At 37.8% G+C, this 27,482-nt stretch overlaps 1 protein-coding gene and 1 long non-coding RNA gene across 2 annotated transcripts in view; both read left to right on the top strand.

Moving 5' to 3' along the window:
• The window catches only part of LOC122815309 (zinc-binding protein A33-like), an 807,460-nt gene that overhangs the window by 416,103 nt on the left and 363,875 nt on the right, over positions 1-27,482 (top strand). The window lies entirely within an intron of this gene.
• LOC122815311 lies at positions 301-23,468 on the top strand. Its single transcript, XR_006366947.1, has 3 exons — positions 301-593; positions 841-934; positions 23,342-23,468. It is a non-coding gene; the product is annotated as an uncharacterized LOC122815311 (long non-coding RNA).

Below are 27,482 nucleotides of genomic sequence, written 5' to 3'. Positions count from 1 at the left end.
ACCTCACCCTTTAGCCATAGTTTTTAGTACTAAAAGTTTCATTTATTAGCTGTTGTAACCAGATGAGTGTGATATCAGCTTTTGGAGATCAAATACAAACTGACAAAACGCATAGTGACCTTTCACCTCCATCTTCATCACTTTGTATCTGTGGTCTCTCATCTAAAACAGGAGATGACTGTTGTTTTGAGTGTGTTCTGTTGTAGTATTAACAGAAAGAAAAAAACTACCTTCACTGCAATGTTTCAGATTCTCTGCTGCCTGCATGCAGTTGACGTCTATGAACAATGTTGTGATATAATGCTGAGTGCGCATACTGCAGTACAAAAGGGAACATTTCCCTGCATATATTCCTCTTTCTTCCTTGAGTTTTCTCCAGTGTGTTTCACAGGGAAACTGTCATTCTTATCTGCAGTGAAAAATGGGGATAAACCTAATTCTCTACTTTCTTCTTTCATCCAGCAATTCTGACAATCCAAATGAATAAATGAAAATCACAGCCAACAGGAAAATAACCTAGCAGAAGGAAACTGCATGCAGCACAAAATAATTGCACTCCTTTTTTTGTCACAAATCATCCATTGAATTTCAAGGTATGTAGGTCATTGATGATGGCTGCTAATCCTTATTTAATGTGTACATCTACAGAATGCTTTATCAAATGCAGTGGGTGCACTTTAAATCCTGATTTGTATGAAGGTATGCAAATGGAAGACCCTAGCAGTAGTAGCTGCTGGGGGACAAATATTATTACAGAAGGGTCTAAACAATGGTTTCCATTAACCAGCTTTTCATCTTGAGGTAAATCTACAATGAGTGCTTGTTCATAATTCTTTTCAGGAGCTGTATTTTTAGCGAGAAAGTGGTGATGATGCAGAAAATGAGAACAAAAACGTCCCGATATCAATATTAAATCCTTGGCCACAGGAAAAAGGTAATTGCATGTGCATTTTTCATCAGCAAGACAACATTAAACAGTATGCACTAAACAAAGATGTGTTTTTCAAAATTAGAAGCTCTAGCTGTTTAGTGTATGATAACATTCAGTTATTTAGTGGTCAGTTTATTGTAAAGTTTATGCAAAGATTTGCTGATATTTTCACATGAGTAAAGCATTTTAACCAGATGTGTAACATGTTTTCTAGATTTTTACCTGCATTTTTTTCTGAATTTTGTTGCTCTAGAATACAAATCATAGCATGCAAGAATTAGTTTTGACAGAATAAAAAGATGAATTCAATGATGTTCAAACAGAACAACTTGCTAATGTTATACAACCATACATTTCAACCGTCAAGATGTTTGGCTCATATTTTTGGTCTGTTACTCATAAAATTTGTAGTTTTCTGGAAAATCATTGGGATTATCTGAGGACTGAAGTCACTGAATAATGAAATACATTTGAGTTTCATGTAGGGGAACATTTTCTTGTACTAGCAAAGGGGTAATGTATGCATTGCAATGTCCATGCAAGTTAGTTTATATCGGGGAGACCAAAAGGATGTTCAAAACATGTTTTTTAGAACATATAAGAGATATCAAAAATCAGAATGAGGAAAAAGCTGTGTCTGCACATTTTAAAATTGCACATGATAGTAATTATTTATTAAAAGGTACCATTTTAGAACAAACAGAAGAGAAATATAAAAATTAATTGTTATTAAAGGAGAAACTTTTATATAAGGAATTGATTTATATTTTAAATTATAATACATTAGCCCCTGTTGAGGTGAATTGGAAATGTTTACTTTAAGACAGTTTTATATTAATGTTTTAAATTGATTATTTGATTTGATTGGAGAATGATGTGAAGTTAATTAGTATAAATAGTGATTTAATTGTAAGAGAATTTGTATTCTGTAAAGGTGGTTGCACTGAGGTGCTAGAGGGTTTTGTATTAAAGTTTGGATATTATTTGTGGTTTCTTCTTCTTTAAATTGTTTGGGTTTCATGCTGCAAATTTATCAAATTACTTTTGGGAATGTTCCACAGTGTTGTATGTGATCAAAAAAGTTGTGGTTGTACAATACATTTGAGTTTCAGACTTCAAATTCTTCAGAAAATGTCTATTAAAACAAGTTGTGTTACTCTGGCAGCTTTCTAAGTTTATAAGAGCAATATTTAAAGTATGTCCCTATTTTGGGGCTTTTGCCCCCCATTCTGTCAGGCTTTGTCCAGATTTTTTGCACTAAGAAGTTGAGAGGTATGCACGCAATACATTTTGTGCTTTCAGTTATTTAAAATTGACTATTTCAGGTAATTTGCTAAAAGCTGGTAATGACAGAAGAATGTGCTGCCAATATATAAGCTTGGAGCTCTGTTAACATGGTGTATTACTGCAGTGCAACATTCTGAAATTGTTCATCAGTTTTCTGCAGTATCTTTTGACCTTGCCCAGCTTCATGCTTATTATACAGAAAGTCCTGGTGATGGGCATCTTCCAGTTTAAATTAGATTCAATAAAATATTAACAGAAAAGTATGTGCCCTTCTGTACAATTTTTAAAAATATTCAAGCCCTCATAAATCATGTAAGTATTGTCTGTCATCTTCCACTGAACTAGTAAGTCTGAGTATCACATATCTATATATTTTGACTTTTGTGCAAGACTGCTTTTTATTGATACCCAAAAAAATTATCTGATGAATGTTTACTGCTAGGGGTGGTCCCAGAAGAGATTACATATGTGGCTTTATGTGTTTAGTAATGAAGTGATTAAACCTTTAAAAAGGCAGGCTTGCTCAAACTAAAACAGGAAATTTTATAATAACAAAGAGCTCCATAAATAAACTCTCTTATGAGGTCACCCAATCACAAGCATACTTCAGTTATCTAAACAGCTCATTCTGATAACATTCAGCTTTTATACCCGTTTTCTACTAACTGCTTTTTTGGCAGCCAATAGCACCCAGAGACTCACCCTTTTGTTGAATAGACTCCCGCGCCACATCAAGTAGAGTACCTCATTAACCCTTTTTAAGTGCAACCTGGATAACTGGATGGAGGAACAGAAAATACACCCCTGGGATTCCACCTGTGTCCCTGCTGGACAGGGCCATCAGGTGCTGCCTTGTTGGAACATGGGCTAAATTCTTGGCTAGGCTTGTAAGGGCCTCAGGGCTAATAGCCTAGTAAATTCCTATGATCCTATGATTAAAATTAGTAAGGCCTTACTATGTATAGACAATTCATGTCCTGTGTCCCAGCTCCCCCAACATTTCTTCAGATTTTTAAAATCTGCCAACTTGTTACACTCCCAAAAAACATATTCCAAGTTACCTGTTTGCTTGTTATTTCCCTGAAATGCTAATTCCACCTAAAACATGGCTTTTCAGCGCTTCTTTGGATCCTTAGTGATATCTGCATTGCTTACTGTACTTATTTCCTTGTTTCACTTGAAAGAAAGTTACCGTTTGTTGTTTTTGCATTTAAGTTACCTGTAACACATTGCATTTAAGTTACCTGGTACTTGCTCACTAAAGCAATTATATAAGTCAGCACTAAAAAATTAAAAGCACTACACCCTCACAAATTCCCCTTGAGTACCTTGTTCCCCATTGGCCCTTTTTTCAATTATAAAGGAATTCCCAATACTATTCTAGCATGCCCAAAGGTCAGTTGTCAATCTCCTCTCCGGTCCAGCTGCTGAATCTGGGAATCTTGAGGCAATGTTACAACTGCCTCATGTACACAGACAAACCTCTCCTCCTCCCAACAAATTCCAACACATGTGAGAGATGCAACCATATAGCCAAACTGCAGGCTAAGCTCTCTCAACACAGTACTGGCGTAACCAGTCAGAAGGAGAAGGAAACCACACTCACTACAATTCCAGTCTCACATAGACCTACCATGACAGCAAACCAAACACATAATCACACAAAAACATACTCGGAGGCTCTAAATAAAAATCTGCCCAAGCAGCAGAGACCTCCAAAGCAGACACCCAAGCAACTGCTACCCCAAAACAAAACACGTGCAACACATAGCTCACAAAGCCAGTGTGACAATCAGTCACAGCCCTTAAGGCTAAACAACACACCTGATAGACGTGACGTCCCGCTCACCAGGCTGAACAAGGAGAAGGTCACAGTGAGCTGCCTGTTGGGCGTTAGGATCCACCACATAACACAAGCACTCAGGTCACTCCAAGGCAAGTACAAATATGACTCAGTCATTGTCCATGCTGGTGTGAATGGCTTGAGACATACCTCCCTGGACTACATGAAAAGAGACATAGAGGAGCTCTCTGAGCATGTAGCCCAGGCCGGTATGACCCTGACCTTGAGTAGCATCTTACCCTCACCAAGAATGATGCCACAATATGAAGACAAGATGATCAATTTCAACAATTGGCTTAAGTATTGGTGTCATTCAAAGGGGATCCAATGCCTGTCAGCCTGGGATAACATGCTCGACAAGCCACGATGCTTCGCTAGGGACGGCTTGCACCTGTCACCCCTGGGCTTTCGGATATTGGCAAAGGCTCTTGCTACCTCCATAGTGCCTTTTTTAAGCAAGGCTCAAAAGACAAACCCACCTCCATAGGTATCACAAGGGATAAGAAACTAAGAGTAATGCTACTCAACGCCAGAAGTCTAAACCTCAAGATGCATGCACTCAAAACTCTCTTTAGCATGGAGAACATTGATATCTGTGCAGTAACAGAAACCTGGTTCAAGGCTCCCGAGAGCACCCCAGCACTACCAGGGTATACCTCATACCATGCTTTTCAGCCCCAAAACTTGGACCGAACCACAAAAGGAGGGGGGTATCAATATTCATCAAAGATACCGACACCTTCAGGTTGGTGGCACAGCACGAAGCATCAGAGACTATCCATGTGCAACTAACAGTGGGTAAAACTGCCTTCCAGTTTATAGCCTGCTACAGACCACCCACCCAAACCCAGGAACCCCACTCGGACTTCCTGAGAACACTGGAAAATATAAAGGTCTCTCCAAACACCATTATATTGGGAGACTTCAACTACCTAAACATAGACTGGGAGCATTACTCTAGCTCCAATACAGTAGCCCAAAGGTTCCTAGAATTTATAAACTCAAATGCTATGGAACAACTTGTTACCACTCCCACAAGAGGAGAAAACATACTGGACCTGATCATCACCAACATGGGGACTCTATGCTCCAGACCAGAAGTGTGTCCCTCACTGGTAAGATCAGACCATAAACTAATATCACTGGATATTCACATCCTGACCCCACCCCCTGCCCAGAAAACCACAGTGAAAAACTTCTCTAAAGCTAATTTCACACTCCTCAAAACCGAGGTGGAATCCTTCAAAGCCCCCGGGCCTGTGGAAAATACGGCACAGACCGCAGAATCCTTTATAAATGCATTCTATGAAAACCTTCAAAAACGCATGGATCATGCAATCCCAAATAAAACCAAGACCCAATCCTCCAAAGGCAGACATCCTGTCTGGTGGACCCCAGCCATAAACAAACTATACAACAGACTATACAATAGAAGGAGGAAGCTACTACATGATAGAGCAAAATCCCAAAAAGGGAAGCCATCTCTGATCAGTATTAGCAAAAAACTATGGGCACTCATAAAATTGTCTAAGGCCAGCTTCAAGAGAAAAATTGCACAGGACACTAAGGATAATCACAAGGCTTTTTTTAGTTATGTTAGGAACCTGGGTGGGAATTCCCAGATATGCTCAGAATTAGTCCAAAATGACAAATAATACACCAAACCCACAGACATTGCCAACATCCTAGCTGACAGGTTCAGCGCAAACGTCTCCCCCCCTCCCCACCAAAAGGGCAAATATCTGTCCCAGCAAAGTGCTGCCCCCCTGACATCTCAGATGCTCAGATAAGAGCCGCCCTCTCCAAAGCAAAAAACACAGCATCAATGGGACCAGGCGGTGTCCCGGGCTGCGTCCTACATGAACTCCAAGAAGAGCTAAACCCAAACATAAAACTACTGTTCAATCTCAGCCTTACTACAGGATATGTACCCAAAGAGTGGCGTACAGCAACAGTGGTCCCTCTCCACAAAGGTGGTGCCTCAACGGATCCTGGAAACTATCGCCCCATAAGCCTGACTAGCTTGGTCTGCAAAGCTATGGAAAGGATCATCATGGACCTCATAAATAAAGATATTGGGGACATACAGACACTGGATCCTACCCAGTTCGGCTTTGTTAAGAGCAGATCCTGCCTCTTAAAGCTGGTCGATTTCTTTGAAACAGTCACCAAGGCCATTGACGATGGGAAGGTGGTCCACACAGCCTACCTGGACCTTGCAAAAGCCTTCGATACAATACCCCACTCGGGCATTATAGATAAGCTCACCAGCTTAAATATAAACCCCTATGTCACTAGATGGGTTGCAAACTGGCTCAAGGACAGAACCCACATGGTTAGAATTGCTGGAGCCATGTCAGACTCCAAACCAGTTACAAGTGGCATCCCACAAGGCTCAGTCCTGAGACCTCTGTTGTTCGGTATATATTTCTCGGAGGTACAGGCCAACATGGAAGGACTGTGGCTGACCAAGTTCGCAGATGACTGCAAACTGGGTGTCATAATCGACTCTCCAGCTGACACAAGCATCCTCCAAAAGGGCCTCATAGAAACAGACAACTGGTACCAGAGCCATGGCCTCAAGCTAAATGCCAAAAAGTGTATAGTCATCCCCTTTGGCAAAAACAAAGTGCCCACAAATTACCACATAGGTGGTAATCCATTAAGTATGGAAGAAGTAATTAGGGACCTGGGGACCCAAGTTGATAGCAATCTCTCATTTGACAACCACGTAGCCAAAGTGGTTAGAAAAACATTTTATATAGCCTACCTAATCATAAAGGGATTCACATCTAGATCAGGGAGGTCATCGTGCCTTTTTACTCATCCCTCATCAGGCCCATAATTGAGTACAATGCCCCTTTTGGGATGTACCTTACCAGACACCTGCAGCAACTGGAAAGGCCCCAAAAGTACCTCACCAAGAGGATCAAAGGGCTCAAACAGATGCCATATGCTGCCCGGTTAAAGAAACTCCAGCTCTACTCAGTGGCATACTGCCTGCTCAGAGGCGATCTGTGCCTGCCGTATAAAGCCATGTCCAACCCGGAATTAATGGACATGCTGCACCTCAGAAAATCCAAATCCCATCGAGCTACGCACTCAAGAGACTTGAACCTCAGCACTGAAATAAATAGGACATGCTGGAGGGACAGATTCATAACCCAGAGGCTCCCTTCACTCTGGAATAAAATCCCAGTCCAGGTTAGGCAGAGTCCCTCATTGACTCTCTTCAAGAGGAATCTTGATGAGTGGATGGGAGATCGTAGGTTTGCCCCGGTATCACTTCTGTGTCACTGTTAGACAGAGGCACAGTATACTAACCTCGAAAAAGGGCATAGCAAAATTAATTTAAAATGGGTGGTGAAAGCGAAACACACTCTGGCTAGGCTTATAAATTCCCTAGGGCAGATAGCCTAGTATGAACCTATGAACCTCTTGTTCCCTTCCTTCCTACAGAATTTGTCATCTACCTGAGGAAAAATTATATTGCATCTACTTCGGATATAAACATTACTATGCAAAATACATTCTAGCAAAATCCTAAACCTTTTAGACTTTGTTGCATCTTTTGGGAACCATATTGATGCCCTCCCATCATTCCCTTGTAAATTGCCTTTCCCAATTGTTTTTCACCTCTTCTGATTGAGTCTTATACTTACCCTTTTTAGTAGCGGCTTCTGTTCCAGACTTGACTAAAAAGTCTACATATGCTTGTCTTTTGCTTAGCATCCCCTCTTCCTTTTCTCTTTGCCTATAATCTGATATCAATCCCTGGTACGGAAACCTGTCTCTAATCTGCAGTTCAAACTTCTGCTTGGCTTCATCCCACTCTTTCCCTCTGAAGTTATTTGTTCCCAGTACTGCAGTTCCTTTGCCATTTTTCTCCAATACATTCCAGCTCCTCTTGCCTATTTTCTATACCCCCTACTGGCAAAAATCTCCTTTCACCCTTCCCATGTTGGCTTAGTTTTTGTAACGCTTTCTGTAAATATATGGATATAATATTCTATATGGTTGTTATTCTTTATAGGGATCTGCATCAAAAATTTTACTGTTTCTTTATTTCACAGACTTTTCACCTATTCTATCATCACTCCTTTTAATTTTGATTTATTACCTTCTGTTTACATTATGTATATGAACCATAATTGCATAGCTTTAAAGTATCAATTCAAGTCAGCATTTAACTGAGCAATCCTGTGCTGATTTGTGATTGAGTGTGCAACTGCCTGGTAAGAGAAGATTTATTTTGATTTGTATTATATTTTAACCACCATTTTCCCTGTTTCTAGGATGACTAGGATAACTTGTAAACAAGAAGATTTACTTTGATTTATAGCTTGTTTTAGCTCAATTTTTACTGTTTGTTGCTAGAAAGAGATACATTTTCAAAAGGTAAACTCTAGCTATCCCAAGGGGCAGAGTCATCTATAAATTCTCAAGGACTGCAGAGAGGAACATTTCCGAGCTTTTCTAAAACAATCCGGTGTTGGTTTGTAATTTGTTAATTTTTACTGTTAAAAAGAGGCGCGACTGCAAGCAACAGTAAGGTGATACTATGATGTAAAGGAATTTCTGCTTTTGTGGGACTTTCACAACTAGTATGGTTCACAGCAATGACTTTATTGCACTTAATGTAATATTTGGTTGTATATTGTTTGTGTGAGTTTTCTCATTAAAAGTTTATTTAAAATCTCTGAGAATTCTGTGGTAGTTGATTCTGATTATCCTTTTTTTGTAAAATTCATAGGTTCATAGATTATCATTAGGCTAACGGCCCTTGTGGGTCACTTTAAGCCTAGCCAACTACCCCATGTGAGAATCAAACCCTGCACCTTCTGTTTGCAAGGTAAACACCTTAACCATTATGCCAGCCTCCCACATGAATTCTTTATTCATTTGCAGCTGAAAAGATTCCTTAAATGAGTATGTCATTAATAATTTGCTAAAGCACAAGTATCTTGCACAGAGTACTAAATGCTATGTGTATATCAAGACAGCACCTAGTAATACTCGGGATCTATGTTCCTTATGTCAGAAGCTGGATGATTTGCTTACCATTACTAGTATTAAATGTGGACTTACTGATGATGATTGCACTTGTCCAGTTTGCACAGCTTGGAAAACTGTTGTTACATATATCAATGACTGGACTGATGAGATAAATATGTTAGGCAAAGAGCAAATAGAACGTGTCTGTTGTCAGTAACGATCACTTAACCCCTATTGAACACGGTAATACCACTGACAACTTTGAAATTCTGAATACACATATTCAGCAACCTGAGGTTTCAGAGCATATAGAAGAATAAAAAAGAAAGAAAGGAGGCAGTTGAACAAATATAAAGAAAGAAAAAGAAACTGATTAGTGGCTATATAACAGAGAGAATACATACTAAAAAGGACACTGCTTTGTTATGTAACACACAGATTTTAGGGAATGATAACACAGTTCTATCAGAAAACTTAAGTGTACAGAAAAAAAACAGTTTTTCTAAAAGAGAAGTTAGAAAAAACAAGCAATGGGGCAGGTGAAAAGGAAGAAATCAAAACTGAATGTAGAAAGGCTGAAGAGCATTACTGTAAAAAAAAAAAAAGAGGAGAAAGATGTTGACAACATGGCTCAAGTTATGGGTATAAAAAGCCAGCTGGGTGAGAATTTTATGCATGCAAATATAATAAGGAATGAAAACAGTGGAATTAATAAGACTAATGGTGATGAAGATCATTCCTTTGTAAGAACTGATAGAGCGGATATTGTTGAATTAGAAAATGAAAATTCTTAAGTTTTGGTCAAAAAATATATTCTTGCAATTGGAGATTCAATTATTAGGGGAACTGACACTTAAATTTGCAGAGAAGATAATGAACATCGAAATTGTACAGCAGCAAAAATAGAGGATGTGGGAAAGGCCATAAATGCCTTAATGTAAGAAGTATGGATCAGTTTTTATTCATATTGGTACAGATGATCTCATCTACAAGGACTCTCGAACTGGTAGTACTGATATCCCTCTTAAATATTAGAGCTTGTACAGGTGTTAGGACGAATTCTTCACAAATCACATGTAGAAAGGAGAGTCATGTCACCATGAATGGTAGGATTTTTTGGGGTAAATACCCACATGAAAAATATGTCCTGTTTTAAATAATAGAAATGTATACAGCATCCAAGCCTAATTTTTGGCACACATGTTTAGACAGAATGGCATGCACTTGTCAACATCAGGGAAGAGAATTTTAGCCGCAGATTTATTTTGCAATATTTGACAAACACAAGGCATGATTTTTTGTGAGGCCGAAAATGTAACAATTTACAGATAGTAAAATTTGTTGCACATTTGATGGCTGTTAATGCTCAGAGCATTAATAATATTTTTATTGGGAAATTTCTTACATTCCCACATGATTGATGTTATTGTTTGCGAAACATGGTTAAAGAACAATGACAGGAAACCAGTTCTGCCATGGTATGAGTATTTTTACTGTAATAGATATTTTAACAAAAAAAGTGGATGTATTATGACAGGGATTAAAGTTTGTTATGAGAGCTTATTATTACACATTCATTGATAACACCAATACTCCAGATTAAGTGACAATGTAGATAACCCTGGAGCATATAACAATTGTTGCATGGTATAGACCACCAAAGTCATGAGCTGATGACCTAGAGGAAGTCAAACATGTCTTGCATGAAACACAGGAGGGAATAATAAAGGTGGCTGGATACTTAAATTTACCAGAAACAGACTAGAATAATATTGATTCAACAACATTAGTAAGGAAATTATGTTCAAGTTTTGTTCAGGAACAGCAATTCAGATTGTATAAAAGCCTACCAGGAACAGAGGGTACTAGATATTGTTTGTGTACCTAGAGAAATTATTGTTACTTCATGCCAAGTTTTACCACAGTTGATGTGCAGTGATCATGGGATTATAAAGGTTAATTTGTTGTTTGATAAGTTTGCCAATCTTAAATCTAAACTAATGCACAGAAGGTTAATAACAGATTATATGGAAGCAAAACAGTCACTATGTAAAACTAACTGGAGTAATGCATTCAGTGGAAAAACTACAGAAAGAATGCACAGAGTTTTAAAAGAGAAATTGTTTGATTGCAAAAAATTAAAAAAAAAATAAATGTTTATCATCAGGATCTAGGCACATAGCATCAGAAGGATATATTTCCATAAGAACAAGATACTTGATTAAGGTTGTGAAGGCTGCCAGCCTAGCTAGATAGACTTTTGTAGATAATTCTATGTCATTGTAAATATAAATGTAATCCACAGGCTTGTTTTACAAATGTAAGAAAACTGTTATATGCTGAACTTCAAAAATGTAACAACAGTGCACCGTGCTAGAAGAAAGCTGTTAAGTAAAGAATTACAACTGTGATCTCAGGCTTGGAGATAGGATGTCTGGGCTAGCAAATTCTTTCTATTGTCTTAATTTAAGAGATAATTACTAAGGTTTTACATGTAAAAGTTTATTTTATTGATGTGGCTTCCCGGCCAGGTGCAGCTTACAAAGACATGTAAATTTTGAGTTTCTGTTTGCCTGGGAACTAAAGGAGAAGTGATAAAAATGTTGTAATTTGAAATGACTCAGCAGTACTGGGTTTTATCAATTTAAGACTTTGTCAGAGAGAAAGATTGGGCATTTTGGATTTTGTCTGAAGCTGACAACTCACAAGCACTTTGCCTTGTAAGTAAAGTTATTTAGGACATAGTTTCTCTTAGAGTTAGATGAATTTAGCCAGATTAGTCTAGCTGTTTTCTATATTTATGTCAGACTATCCTACAATATTGTTTTAAAGTTCCTGTGATTTCTGAACTCTTGATTAGCACTGTGTTGAAATGATGAGATTTCTCTTGTGATTTTATTATTTATTATTAATTATTTTTAAACCTTTCAACTGTGGCTGTTTTGTGTAGAGATAATTTAAGCTCTTTGAGTACATTGCATGTATTTATTGATGCTGTCCAAGCCACTCCAATAGTCTTGCTGTTCGGCACATTTACTATTTGGATAACAGTAATATTACACATTGTAATTGGTCACCCTTTGGGAAAAGCCTTATAGTAGCTGATAATAGTGGTTGGTGGCAGTTGGTACTACCTTATAGTCTGGGCAGAAAGGGGGCACAGTTGGGGAACCTGTACCAGTCTTCCCCAGTAGTGTCTGTGTGCTTGTATATAAATCAAATCTTAAAGTGTGTGTGTGTGTGTGTGTGTGTGTGTGTGTGTGTGTGTGTGTGTGTGTGTGTGTGTGTGTGTGTGTGTGTGTGTGTGTAAGCTACTTGGGCAGGGACACGAAGCACTGGTTGAACAGAAAGGGTGCTGAAGGTTTTAGCTTGACCACTAAGTTGAGATCTGGACCCTATAGCTGTGCCAGTGAGGAGTCTTATTGGGGGTCTGGAGAGAAAGGGAGAAACCAGACCCAGACTGACTGTGATCTTTGTGTGCTCTTAAGGGGAAATTGTACTTTACTATGTGTGTACTGGTTATCCCCCCAATGTGCATGCCTCTCACCGGTGCTAGTGGTGTGGATTGAGGCTACTTGATTACTGGGTCAGTGCACAGGTGTCACAAAGATGACAGACAAAAGATATAAGAAATGGAAAAGAGGTTGATCAACAACTTTGAAAACTGAAACAAGATGGCCAGACAAATTAACACACTGTGAGACAAGATCAACAAAAATGTGTATAATGATATTCAGCATAGTAGGGAACCATTTTATAGATTCATAAGATATGGAAGGAGTAATGTCATACAGACTGATAAACTATATTTAGATTCTAAAATTTATTCTGAGACACAAAAGATTATATATATATTTATAAAATCTTATGCAAAGCAGCACAAAGGAGGTGATGAATTGTCCTAGTGGCATACAGGTAACCTCAAATACTGAAATTAGATTGTATTGAAAAAGAGCTACTTAAACTGGATCCAAACAAAGCACAGGGGAGAGATGGAATTAATAATAATGACCTGAGAACACTTCAGTATGAACATGCAGTACCATTATATCTATTACTTGCTACTATAAATATGACGAGCTTCTTCAACATTGGAGACATGCACTTGTTAAACCTGTCTTTAAGGGAAAGGAGAGCAGGAAAAGCCCAAAATCATACAAGCAAATATGTTTACTTTCATGCAGTGGAAAAATAACGAATAAGGTTATACTGAATAAATTGTTGTCAGAACTGAAACCATATTATCTACATGTACATGTTGAAAATAGTTCTATTATCACCTGTGACATGATGTTCTATAGTAATATAATAACAGCTATGAATGAAAAATTGAGCTGTGATGTAATTTATATAGATTTAACTTCAGTATTTGATAGGGTCATACACAAAACACTGATCTGTAAACTAGAACAACTAGGTATGGACAATCTCATGATAAGACAAATAGCTGCATGGCTTACAAACAGCTCATGGCAAGTACCGTACATCAATTGGACAGGTGAAATTTGAGGTAACAGGCAGGCTGTCCCACAGGGCTCTAGGCCCATACTTGTCTGGATTGTATCTTTCAGATCTGTCTTTTTTCATCTGCGGTGTTCTAAAGTCTGTATACAGATGCCTTGAAAATGGGTAAATTGATTACATGTATTACAGATATGAAAGACTAAAATATTTCAATCTGTACAATGTCTCATATGGATATTTAAGAGGAGATTTTATTCAGGTATATAGGGCATTGAGAGAAAAGTAATTCTGGGAATGTTTGGGGTTTATCGAAAAGTAATAGAGAATCATCAGACAATGTCAAAGATTCGGTACTTACGTATTATCACAACCACATTTGGAAGTCGCCCTAACTGGTAAAGTCAGACCGAAACTACTTCATGTTATGGTAACATGGGATATGTAAACTCCAAATTACTGGTTTATCCCATTGCTTCTGAAACAGGACACAAAAAGTTGTCATCCTGGGTACCATCCATCGTTTAGCACCATGACTGAATGGAAAAGTTTGTTAAGGACTACAGTGGCAGCTATGTGGTTGCGATAATATGCAAGTCTACCATGAATAAAACAGAAGTATTCAACTTTTAGCATACCTGAATGATACATAAAATGCAAACAATTAAACGTAAAAAGTAAATAAAACATATTTCTACATCAGATAAATATAGCTGTTCCTAATCAGTAAAGAGTGTAATGAATTCATGATTTGCAAAGTGGTGGTTTGGCAATATGCAGTTCTGAAAAGATGTGGATAACCTCCATTTAACTTTGGATAGTGTTCCTAAATAGGTCAGCTGACGAAACATTAATATAAATGTAGAAGCACAGCAGTATGCAATTAATCTTTTTTAGAATAATCTAAATTAATGTAAAACATCAATACATTACTGAAATTACACCACAAACAGTATCAGCACTTCAATTTCTGTAAAACACATGGCAGAATAGTTTATTTCATTTCACATTAAGTTATGGTGGTAAATGACACTACCAGGGAAGAGTAATTTGCAGTTCCTCTTTCAGAAACACTGTGATGCAAGGCTGTTGGGGACTTCTCACATCCCTTTTCAGAATAAAGTTGGTTGTCAATAACATCAGGAAATACACAGGCTTCAAATGTGGTTGCGATAATATGTAAATACCAAAGATTCTATAGGAATGAGAGGTGGACTAATTGGTTCTCTGAGAGAGCAGCTGATACATGGAACAGACTACCAAATTACATTAAAGCAAGCACTAACTCAGATAATAGGGATACTCTCATGCCAATGGTTAATAAGAATTTCTGCACTAGGCCATGTGGGATGTGTAATTATTGCAATAACATTGATAATAGTGGTTCCTTTACTCACCCAGATAGGGGTTGTAAGTATGTGTTTAAGGTGTCTGCTAACTACTTTACCCAACATGTGGTTTACCTGGCTTATTGTATAGTGTCTGCCTCCTATTATGTGGGTAAAACTGATAGGATGTTCAAAGACAGGATTAGAAAACATTTCTACAACTTAAGGATAGGTTCTAGCAACAATGCTCTATCTAAGCATGTTATGCAAGAAGGGGTTAGTCATACCTTTCATTTTTTGGTCATTGACCATACCTTTCCTAGTATAAGAGAAGGTGACATCACGAACTGCACTGAGAGTAAAGAAGGGAGATTGATCATTTGACTTAGGGCAGATAGAGAGAAAGGCTTAAATGAGAAAGCTTCCCTTAAACCTGTATTGAAATCTCGGCATTTAAAAGTGTTATGACTTTTTAATTTAATGTTTTATGATCGTATATGCATATATCCATGTTATATATATATATATATATATATATATATATATATATATATATATATATATATATTTATATATATATATTATATTTTTTATTTTTAGTCATAAAATGTATTTTGTGAATTGTATATTTGCTTTCATGGTGAAAGTTATAAACTCATGTTTTATATTGTACTCAGTATGTGTTTAAGATACAACCTGATGGCTTTTATCATGTGACTTTTTATCATGTGATTTTCATCATGCAGTTTGATTGGTCAGGTTGTTTTATTTAAATTTGGTTATGGAGTGTGCAATATTTTGGTCTGACGAAGCTAACTGTGAAAACGCTTACCTGTTCCTGTGCTTGAAGTTTACTTTTATGGTCCTTCTGCGTGTTTGCTTCATTGTATAGACTGTTGGATTATTTTATTTAAACTAACTCATATATAGTTAAGAACAGCCTGGGCGCTTATAATGGGAACAGCTGTTTTGTTGTATTGGCAAGTTAGAAGGACATTATTGACCGTGTTTGAAATATTTGTTTGCATTTATGTATGTATGTATGTATGTATATATATATATATATATATATATATATATATATATATATATATATCTATATATATATATATGTATATATATATATATATATATATATGTATATATATATATATGTATATATATATATATATATATATATATATATATATATATATGTATATATATATATATATATATATATATATATATATATATATATATATATATATATATATATATATATATATATATATATATATATATATATATATATATAGGCATCAGGTAATCCTAAACAAGCTTGTTCTATGAGGATTATCATTTTATCCCCCTTAATTCTTCCTCTCCCAGATAAATTCCTTCAACTCTTTATTAATTATTGCCCACAAATTCTCCTCTGGTCAATAAAAATATGACTGACTTGTACATAAAACTAAAAGGGACTAAAACATTTTAACCGATTGTATCTTAACTAACAATTTCTGTGACTAAGAACTTCCAATTTCTCAGTTGGAAAGGGTAGCCCTCAACCCCTTCCCAGTGTGTATGCATGTTGATTGTAATTTGAAGTACATAATTACATAACTAAAGTATGTTTGTGATTGGTGGACTCATTGTAATACAATGTATTTATGGAGTTTGTTTTTATTTTGTGATTTATTTATGCAGCTCCTCTGAAGGCTAAGCCAAGGTACCTGAGGATTTAATAAAAGTATTCTGTTTTGATTTATGTAATCTTGGTTTTCTGCTGTCATTTTAAGGTTACAGATTTCTGTTAGTACTATGACCAATGAAATTCTGCTCACTATAAGCAGGTATTATCTTTGTTTTCCCCAAGTGGTTTGAGTCCAAGATGTGAACACTGCTTGTGTATTTATTAATATGTTCCATAATGATACATTCAGTTGCCCTACATATATTCCTGGCAAGGCTTATGGTTCTCTAGTTAGCTGGATTAGTAATGTGTCCCCCTGTATGGATGATGACTATAGCAGTTCTCCATAACTCTTGCAATAATTCACTGGAGAGGCTGAAATTGAATAGACTTATTAACTGATTTTCCAGACAATATTTTCTGCTGACTAGAAAGTAGAAAACTGACAAAAAGCCAGAAGATTATCTAATGCCATGTAGATTTTGTTTTTAGCCTTCAATATAGCACTCAGGACTTTCTTGGAGGAAATCAGGGGTGACATATTCATGATAACATGTTGGATGTTATGGGGAGATAAGGGAGTAGGGTTTTAGTTGAATTGGTCAGCTTGTCTGTTGGCTATTTCTTCACTGGATGCATATGTAGAGTTATTCTTCATTAACTCACACCAGTGCAGTTTCTCAAACACCGGAAGACGGATTTGTGGTTATAATTACTATGGGTAGCAATTTACAACTCATACTTGCTTTTAGAGAACTTGATTTTTTCTGCTAAGTTTCTTGTTGTAAATTCTGAGCTCACCTGTAGCTGATGAAATGTCTAGTTTGCACTTTTGGTGCAATACTTTCTCTTATTGTTTAGTTGAATTATCCTAATGTTCTACCAGATTGATTTGTGCTTGAATGTGGTGCTTGATATATTTTTGCCTTATGGTGGCAAAGCCTCGATGCAAGTTGGGAGGCATGCTTATAATGTAGCCATGAATATGGATGTGTGTATGTGGTGAGGTTGTTGAGGTGAGGATGTTGTTTTCATTTTATCAGGTCATCAGTCATCTGGAGTAGATTTGGATTTCAGTAGTCTCTAAAGACAGGTGTTTCAAGTTAACTCAGGTGTGACATTTAACCTAAATGTTACTGCACAGTAGGTCAGATGTGATCATTTATTTGTTAGTTATTAGTGTTGAGCTTGGTAAAGCTATATTGTTGATATCCAGGTCCAATATTTTTGATCCCGTTTGTTGTTATAAGGACTGCTCAGTTTAAGGCATTGACAGCTAGAAGGAGGATAGCAAAGCTAACAGAAATTGGTTTCATCAGACTGGAAGTGAGGCATCCCTCTGCAGTCTTATTAGAAAGACAAGGCTGTGTTGCATTCTCAGCAGGTAGTATTAAACAAGAAAGGAAAATGTATTTATTTACTTTTTATTAACAGTCCAGTGTTTGCTTCATAGACATGCCACATAGCTACCAGTGATGTGTTGCTCTCTGTAACTGTACCTTGTCTCAGGATCACAGTTTCTCACCATTTCACTGTCTGAGTAACCTGTATTAGACAAATAGAATGAGTTGAGTGAATCTGTCTTAATCCCTGATCCCATGATCATAGAAAACATTATTAAATTATTTTAAAAAAGGTGATGGAAAACTGCATTCTCTAGCAGCAAAGGAATCATACACACTTTATTTTATTTTGCTTATGTTTGTGGGGTCTGTCTGATTGGATTTAGTAAAAAATATTTTTAATGGAGGCTCGGAGAAAAGAGCTCCAAGATATTACAAACATTTTTAACCATACATTCAGTAATATACATTAACAGACATTAAGTAATATACGTTAACAATTACACATACACTTGTTGGTTAGATTACATTCCTATGAAATAACTCATGTATTGCAGTATAAAAAACACTTGTGTATTAATAGCTGTTGAAAACTAAATATTTGCAGAGGTGTATTAGTGGGTTTGCCAAATAGATAATAGATCATGTGATTATCATGTACAAATTCAAAGAAATGGAGGTGAGGAAGGAAATAGGTAAGGCAAAACATGGTAATGTGTAGTTAAGAGGAGGGGTATAAAGTAAGTTCAGAAACTATATATGTATCTCTCTCTCTCTCTCTCTCTTTATATATATATATATATATATGCACACACACACACACAGACACACACACACACACACACACACACATGTATAGATAGATTAGATACATACATTATATATATCATACAAATATATAGATAGATACATACATTTTTTATATATGTATATATATATATATATATATATATATATATATATATATATATATATATATATATATATATATATATATATATATATATATATATATATATATATATATATATATATATAGATACATTCCTATCATGTTTATATTAGAATTAATGATGTGGCAGGTGAACAGCATCACAAAAAATATGTATCTGGCTAGGAGTTGCTTATAAAACAATTCAGGTATTGATGAAGACTGATGTGGGCATAGGATTCACAACGAAGGGAAATGGTTGATAATATGGCAAGCTGGAGAGAACATATTAAGATACAACCAAATACCCTAATACTGGGTGATTTCAACTACCCTGCCATTAACTGGGAAAACTACTCATGTACAAACACCTTTGCCCAATGGTTCTTGGAATTCATAAATAAATTCCAAAGACCTGGCTTAATTAATCCTTAGTCCCACCAGGGGCTCCAATATCCTAGACCTGGTCATTACCAACATAGGAAATTGATGCTCCACACCTATGATCTCCCCCTGATTGGTCAGGTCTGACCATAAGCTAATCGCCCTTGACATCCACATCCCACCCCCACCCCCCAGTAAGGAAACCTCCATAAAAAACTTTTCCAAAGCCAACTTCATGCTACTCAAGTTAGAAGTGACAAACTTCATGACACCCATGCAGACAGGAACCGAAAGTTCGACTGCTGAATCCACTAAGGCACTGTACGAGCACATCCACCCGTGCATGAATTGTGCCATGCCCAATAGAACCAAGACACTCTCCTCCAAAAAAAGGAAGTCAATCTGGTGGTCCCTTGCCATAAACAAACTTTACAACAAAAGGAAGAAACTGTTGCAAAAAAGAGGAAAATCCCAGGATGCAAAAAACTCCCTTAACAGCCTCAGTAAGAAGCTGAGATCCCTCATAAAATCCTCCAAAGCTAGTTACGAAAATAAAATTGCCAAAGATTCCAAAGACAACCACAAGGCATTCTATAGCTATGTCAAGAATCTAATGCTCAAATCTCCTCTGAGCTACAACAGAATGGCATTAAATATACTGATCCACAGGATATTGCCAATATCCTGGCAGATCGATTCAGTGCAAACATCACCCCCCTCTCACCCCCTAAAGGGCCCATCTCAATACCAGAAAATTGCCAAATTCCAGTAATAACGGCCGCACAGGTAAAAAATGCATTCCCCAAAGCTAAGAATACAGCATCATTGGGACCAGATGACATCCCAAGCTGTGTACTACATGAACTACAAAATGAACTGGCACCTCACCTAAGTGTCATATTTAATCACAGCCTCACATCAGGCTCCTTGCCCACTGAGTGGCGCACAGCTACAGTTATTCCACTCCACAAGGGGGGACCCACCTTGGATCCCAGGAACTACCGCCCCATCAGTCTGACGAGCCTGATCTGCAAGGCCATGGAATGTTTTATCATGGAACTTATAAACAAAGACATTGGCAATCTTCAAACACTGGACCCCATGCAGTTTGGGTTTGTGACGGGCCAATCTTGTCTGCTGAACCTGATTGACTTCTTCGAATCAGTCTCCAGAGCCATGGGCAAGGGTAAAGTGGTCCACACAGCCTATTTGGACCTCGCCAAGGCCTTCAAGACCATCCCCCACTCTGGAATCATAGATAAACTTACTAAGCTGGGCATTAATCCCTATGTCACTTGATGGATTGCCAGCTGGCTTACTGACAGAACCCACACTGTAAAAGTAGCCGACTCCAAATCCAGCTCCAGACAAGTGACAAGTGGAGTACCTCAGGGTTCAGTCCTGGGACCGCTCTTGTTTGGCATCTACTTCTCTCAAGTACAGGCCAACACTAAGGGACTCTAGCTAACAAATTTTGCAGATGACTGCAAACTGGGAGCCATTATTCAATCCCTGAATGATGTAGATATTCTGCAAAAGGGCCTTCAGAAACAGATGCTTGGTGCCCGAGCCAAGTGCTCAAGCTCAATGCCAAGAAATGTATAGTTATCCCCTTTGGGAAAAAATATGTACCCATGAATTATCACATAGGTGGCAGTATACTAAACACTGAAAGTGTGATAAGAGACTTACGGACACAGGTGGACAGTGGTCTCACCTTTGATAACCACATCGCCACAACAGTCAGGAAATCCTTCTATGTGGTACACCTCATCACTAAGGGCTTTTCATCCAGAAAAAAGGAGGTCATTGTCCCACTGTACTCATCCCTCATTAGACCCATTATAGAATACAACGTTCCGTTTGGTATGTACCTCTCAAGACATCTGCAACAACTGGAAAGGCTGCAGAAATACCTCACTAAAAGAATAACAGGCCTAAAGCAGATGCCTTATGCTGACCGTCTAAAAACACTCCACCTATACTCGGTCGCATATCGTCTGCTCAGAGGCGATCTCTGCTTAACATACAAGGCCATGTCAAACCCAGAGCTGCTGGACATGCTACACTTAAAGAAATCCCAGTCCCTCAGAGACACACACTCCAGGGATCTAAACCTTGTCATCATAATGAACAAAACATGCTGGAGGGATAGGTTCCTGACCCAGAGACTCCCCAGACTCCAGAACAGACTGCCCATACATGTCAAGCAGAGCACCTCTTTGGCCTTCTTCAAAAGCAGCCTTGATGATTGGATGGCTGACAGGAAATTCATCCTGGGGATCACATCAGTCGCCCTGCTAAACAGGGGTCCAGAAGAAATAGCCAGGGAATTGTTATGGCTAGGCTTGTATAGGCTAGTACCAACCTATGAACCTATGATATTTGTCCCAGAGATATACAGGAGTAAATGTATTGATCTGAGTGGTAAAGTTTTAGTTGTACTTTAAGTGAGATTGCATTGTGAATGGATTTTAGTAGTAGTGGGATGTGGTTCCATAGTTTAACTATACTATCTGACTTCACAGAGTCACCTGTAGTATTATATGATTTCATTATAATGATTAGAGATTTTTCTCGAGAGCATAAAATTCAGTTGGGGAATAGTGCTTTATTACTGTGTGACACTCTATGAGCCAAGTATTCTTCAACCAAAATACAGTGACCTTAGGAAGACTGAGATGACACCTTACTGTACTCGTTTGCTGATAAGATATAATTTTGGTTAAAAATGGCAATTACCAAAGTACAGCGGTAAAAATAAACTTTACCCTCTCTCCCTTGATGTAAACATGCCAGATTTGAGGTGTGATGTTTATATTCCGAACAATACTGCACACCTTCACCATCAACAGCCATGGAAGGTTCCATTTTGCTCATCTTTCCTGGTTCTCCTCTGTCAATCAACCCTTGATTTTTCTTTGTAGTTTCTGAGAAATAATAGAGTCTCAGAAACACTGAACATATTGGAAATGAATTTGTTGTGCTAGATGTGGGCTTTCAGAGTGCTGTCACAATTAATTTTGTGCTTTGCTGTTAATACTTTAGTTTCTCATCTGTATTATAACATGTGTTCTGACATTGCCAGCAAGGACCTTGTGGTGTCACATGCAGAATTTGCTCACCTGCTCTACCTACAGCTATGAGCCAACACCCTCACTACAATGTGGTTCTACTGCTGCAGCATTCCCCATGTACCGTCACATCTGGAGTGACAGTAGCTTCCTGTTCCACTTGAACAATGGTGTGCATTTGTGCATTGTCTTCCACAAGGGCCACTGATGTTCTGCCACTTACTTGTATGGTGATCCAAGTGTTTGTTTCCTTTTAGTACTTTCTTGTTCAGTTTTGTTATTGTTTTGTTCTGTGTACTCCATTTATTTGTCTGTACCCAGCTAAGTTGTCAGGTCTAAATGCCTTTCCAATTTGATCATGCTACTAGCCAATACAAAGTTAGAACTGAACAATGGAGCTAACTAGTTGTAGTAAATACCCAATCTCACTTAATGATATGGCAATATGTTTACAGTAGTAGCTGTACTGCAACATTTTAAATGTGTGACGTTAGAACAATGTTTGTACCAAGTGCAAACATAAGATTACTTATTCCTAATACTTCATCCTCATCTCTTTCAGATGTCACTTAAGTGACTGTCATCTTATGTTAACCATCTCAGAGAAATGGTGTTGCTGGTCATTTACAGTAGTCAGGTAAATGTTTGCTGAGATAGAAGGTATACTATACATCACACAAAAAACAAAATTTTATGCAATATGCTGCACACCAGGAGTTCTTATGACTTCCCTTCATAAGTACGTAGACTAAAAAAGCCCCATTGTAGCTGATGAGACATACCCAACTGTATGTGCACATTGTTTTAGGCATATACTTACAGTTGGTGTTTGAACTGTAATGGCTGTGTTAGCTTGGGTCATAATGCATCAGTATTCCAGTCTGAGTCATTAATTTCACAAGTTCATGTTGTCATTGTCTTCCCACACTGCATTTTACTTCCCGGGGCCATTCGGCTGCATAAAATTATAGCAGTGGCTGCACTGTACTGTTACACAGGTAATGTGTACCTTCTTTTCACAGGTTACTGTGATTCATTAGCTATCAACATTTTGTCTGATTCATTGGCTATCAACATTTTGTCTGTTAGATTTGGCATCACCTGAGGTGAAGGTATCAACACATAGTTCTTTCTGTATGGTCTGCAAGATACGTGGACGATTCCCATCAGACTCGTATACTGGATTCCATGATGCACAAAGTAGTTGTCATCTAATGGGAAGGTAAATGATGTAAATAAAATTACTTTTTTAATTCCAGGTGTTGTACTATAAAGACTTAGTGTGCCCATGGTAGTGCTTTTGTGGCATTGTACCAGTATTTCAATGCCCTCTGAAACTGTTGCCTAGCATTGGGGTGTGGGACCACCATCCTGCATGGAGCATGACCACGATTGTGTTTACTGTCTGTGCAGCAGCAAGAACTGAGAAGGTGTGGCACCACCCCAGTTTTTGTGTTACTTTGTAGAAATCCTTATTGCATCTGTTTTTGATCCATCTTTACCTGTGTCTAGACTGTGTAGCTGAGACACACAGTGCAGCTGTAGCTCTTCTAACTCATTAATGCTGATAGATCAGTAATGTCCTGTGCAGAGCAGATGATGTGCTGTTTACTTCTTGAATTATAGACATTCAGATGTCAGAACTGCCACCCATTACATCCCTGTTTCTCATCAAAGATGTACCATGAAGGAAAACAACACAGTTTGACTCAGTGAGTTCATTCCTTATTTGATCTGGTATTCAGAGCTACCAAACATCACTAATCAGCAGACTCCTAGATCAGTCTTCTTATTGCTATGTTCTATCACCCCAGGCATTTTATAACCAGTTGTTTTCAGTTATCAGTTTCTTTGTGATCGCTAGTGCAAGAATGCTTGCTGTGTGGTCATTCTTTTTTTTTCTCTCTGCAGTGATTATAATGTTAGTTTTATTCAGTGCAACATTTTACATCATCCAGAGACATGCTGTGATTTACTCGTATTTATTTCATTGTTTTGCAGACTTGTAATAAAGAGTAACTTGATTTGGTCAGACTGTGTTATTGGTGGTTATTCACCCATTTCATTGGCCTTGTTAAGTAGTCTTTATGCAGATTACTTGAATGTGGTAAATACTGGTGTTACTTGTTGAGGATGTGATTGATCCAAGTTCCCTGAAATGAGCAGTTTGGCACATACATGACAAAGTCGGCAGTATAACTGGGGTGATATACATGTAAAGCTGAATACTTATTGATGATAACTGTAAACTTACTGTGTGAACTGTCATGGATAGTTCTGTGTTTACATTTTTTCTTATTCTGTATACAAACATTTATAAATTCTTGGAAGTGAAAAATGTCCATTTTACTGCATACTAGACCCAAAGTACCGAGATGAATAAGCATATGTAAATGGACTAAACTTGCATCACTGCATTTTTTTGGGGAAAGGCAGCCATGTCCTTCTTGGCTGTATAAGTTTAATGATGTATATAAACCATCTGAGGCAGAAAGAGTGACAGATGTATTACTTGTTGCTCTGTCTCAGCAGTTTATGCATGCAATAGAAGGCCTCATAGATGACAAACAACTAGTAGTTTTGCTAATTTTCATCAACTACTTGTACACTTATGTTGATGACTGTTTGACATGCATTCCTGGGATCCACAACAGAATAGTCCCACTACATAATATGCATAAGCAAGACATACCACCTATCTTCAGCCCCACTTAATCTGTGTCATCCTCATAACACCTTTTTAAGTAAAAGCATCACATAGCCACCCATTTGACTCACCAGGCAGTATGGTGTATGGAAGTCACAAATACCCCCACCTTCAAAAATGCCTACTGCCACTTCTTGTCATTACACACTGTTATGCATAAGCAGGACATACTCATTAATTGCATCCCAACACACTATGTTATGCATCAGCACCACATTCCACTGACAGTGGGTGTAGAGTGGGGTGGAGGGGGTGGCTGTCCTGTGTCCAAGATGTGAGTAGTCATGATCCACAGATGCTCATGTGGCAGTGATAATTCTGGTAGTTTGTGCAAAGAACTAAATCTCTGACTTGTTAATGAGCTGCTTCCTGTTCCAAGGGCACAAGGTTTGAATGTTTCCACCTTCATTTGCCTGCTGTGTGACCTTGAGCAAGTCACCTAACCAGATAGTGGTTTGAAGCAAATGGAAATTTGAGTTAGGCCCCTTAATGGTCTGCTGGACTACATGACTGCTTACTACCTATGAACCTATATATCATCCTTCTGTTTATAAATGATGATAGTGCCTTTGTGGTTAGGACAGAAGCACTTCAGTGCTCTGCCCATGATACGTGGACTATAGCAAGTTGTTTGTCAAGTTAGAAGTGACAAACTTCATGACACCCATGCAGATGGGAACTGAAAGTTTGACTGCTGAATCCTACACAGTACCAGTATTTTAATTCATCTTTGTGCATCAGCTTAGACTGGATGGTTGTGGCAGATGTTGGAGAAGAAGAGGGACAACAACACCTACCTACAGCTTTGTGGTAGAACCACACTTGTAATCTGTGTCAGTTCCTTGTCACTTTGTTGTGCCTAGGTTGCACATTAACTACCTTCAGCATCACACCACACTTTTTGTGTTACCCACCACCAAGTGTAAGCTTGGCCTGGAAATGATATCACCATCATCATGCTGTTATGCAACTATTTGTATGTCAGTGCCTTGATAAATAGCTGTACTGTGATAGAGAACCATTAAGGGGCATCATAAATGGATGCTTTCCTGGGAAAGCTGTGTCACCGACTGGAGGTATGTTACTTCATAGGTGTACTTTCAGACCACATTGACAGAACTAATGGTCAGGTAAATCAGCTGGCTACAATCACAAATTAAAAGGTACATAACATTTTCACAACTTGGAGCAGATGTAACAACTTCCCTTTATTAAGGACTACAAAAGACATTTCAGTGTACATATATAGGTACTACAACAACAGATCACATTTCACTGCTAAATCACATAATCAACTGTGAAACAAAGGATGCCAGACTGAAAACCTTTTATGTCTCAGAAGTAGCCCACTGTTATGTCACATCACACTACCTTTATCAGAGCATTGAAATATGCAGCCTAGAAATCATTCATAAAACATTGTGCTCTTCCTGAATAAACAGACCCCACGGTAACATTTGTCAAAGTAAGCATTGCTACACTCATGCAATTAAGTCATCTATTAATTAGTTTTTTGTAGGTTTCCTGAGAAAACATGACACATTTATTAAACATTACTGGCTTTGATTAATACAGCAATTTTATTGCAAGGAAATATAGTGTTACCAAGTTCTTGTTTTTATTCTGTATTGGGTGGTGCAGAAGTTGTACAACATCATTTTTTGCCTAATTCCATGATTCGGACAGCTGCAGCACATAGTTTTCCAAAGTATCCATCAGGAATGGTTCTTTTCTTTCATCTTAATGAACATATTTCTGAACTCTGTTTTAATGCACATTGGTTTGTATTAATGTACAAACCATATCTTCTAGTACAGAATCAGGTTTGTAGACATGCAGTGATGTCTGTCTTGCTGTCTCACTTGTATTTGTGGAGAATTAATGGAGGATGTAGCATTTTCACCCATGATGTCATTGTCTGTATGATGAAATGGCCTTTCACACAGAGAAGACAGTCCTTGTTAAACTATGCATGCAGCCTAAGTGAGGGCACAGATTATGTTAAATGTTGGTATTGTGTACAAGCAGGTTGTCAGTAAGCTAAGCTTTACTGCATGCAGTATTTAAAACACTATGAAAAGGAATGCAAATAATTTCTACAGTGCTATCAGAGGCATGCTGTGGACTGAGCAGTACCACAACATAAATTTAGGAACAGATGTGTACTGGTGCATTTTAGAATTTGATAACTTGTGTGTGTCTTGAGCTCCTTGATGGCTGGTTTTCCTCCTCAACTTCATGAGTTTGATGCTCCTCACTGAGCCCCACCAGCAGCCATGCTTTGCTGTGAACAATTTACATGTTCATTGAAGTGCAATGTTGATATCATCAACTTATAAAATATAAAGGGTCATTAACAGCACAGCACCTGTTATTAAAATTCTGTTCTTACAAATCCAAAATAGCTAAAGCTTTATGGTCACATTATATAGCCTGAATTCTGTCAAAGATGTAATACATCCTCTTTAGAGCAAACAATACTAATACATAATGAAACACTTCCAACACTGATGTCTGATGTGA

The sequence above is a fragment of the Protopterus annectens genome, chromosome 11.part0 (assembly GCF_019279795.1).
Source record: "Protopterus annectens isolate FY-2018-M chromosome 11.part0, PAN1.0, whole genome shotgun sequence".
In the NCBI taxonomy this organism is placed as follows: domain Eukaryota; kingdom Metazoa; phylum Chordata; order Ceratodontiformes; family Protopteridae; genus Protopterus; species Protopterus annectens.
Note: the sequence above shows the minus strand (reverse complement) of the source record. Positions and strands in the feature narration are given on the sequence as shown.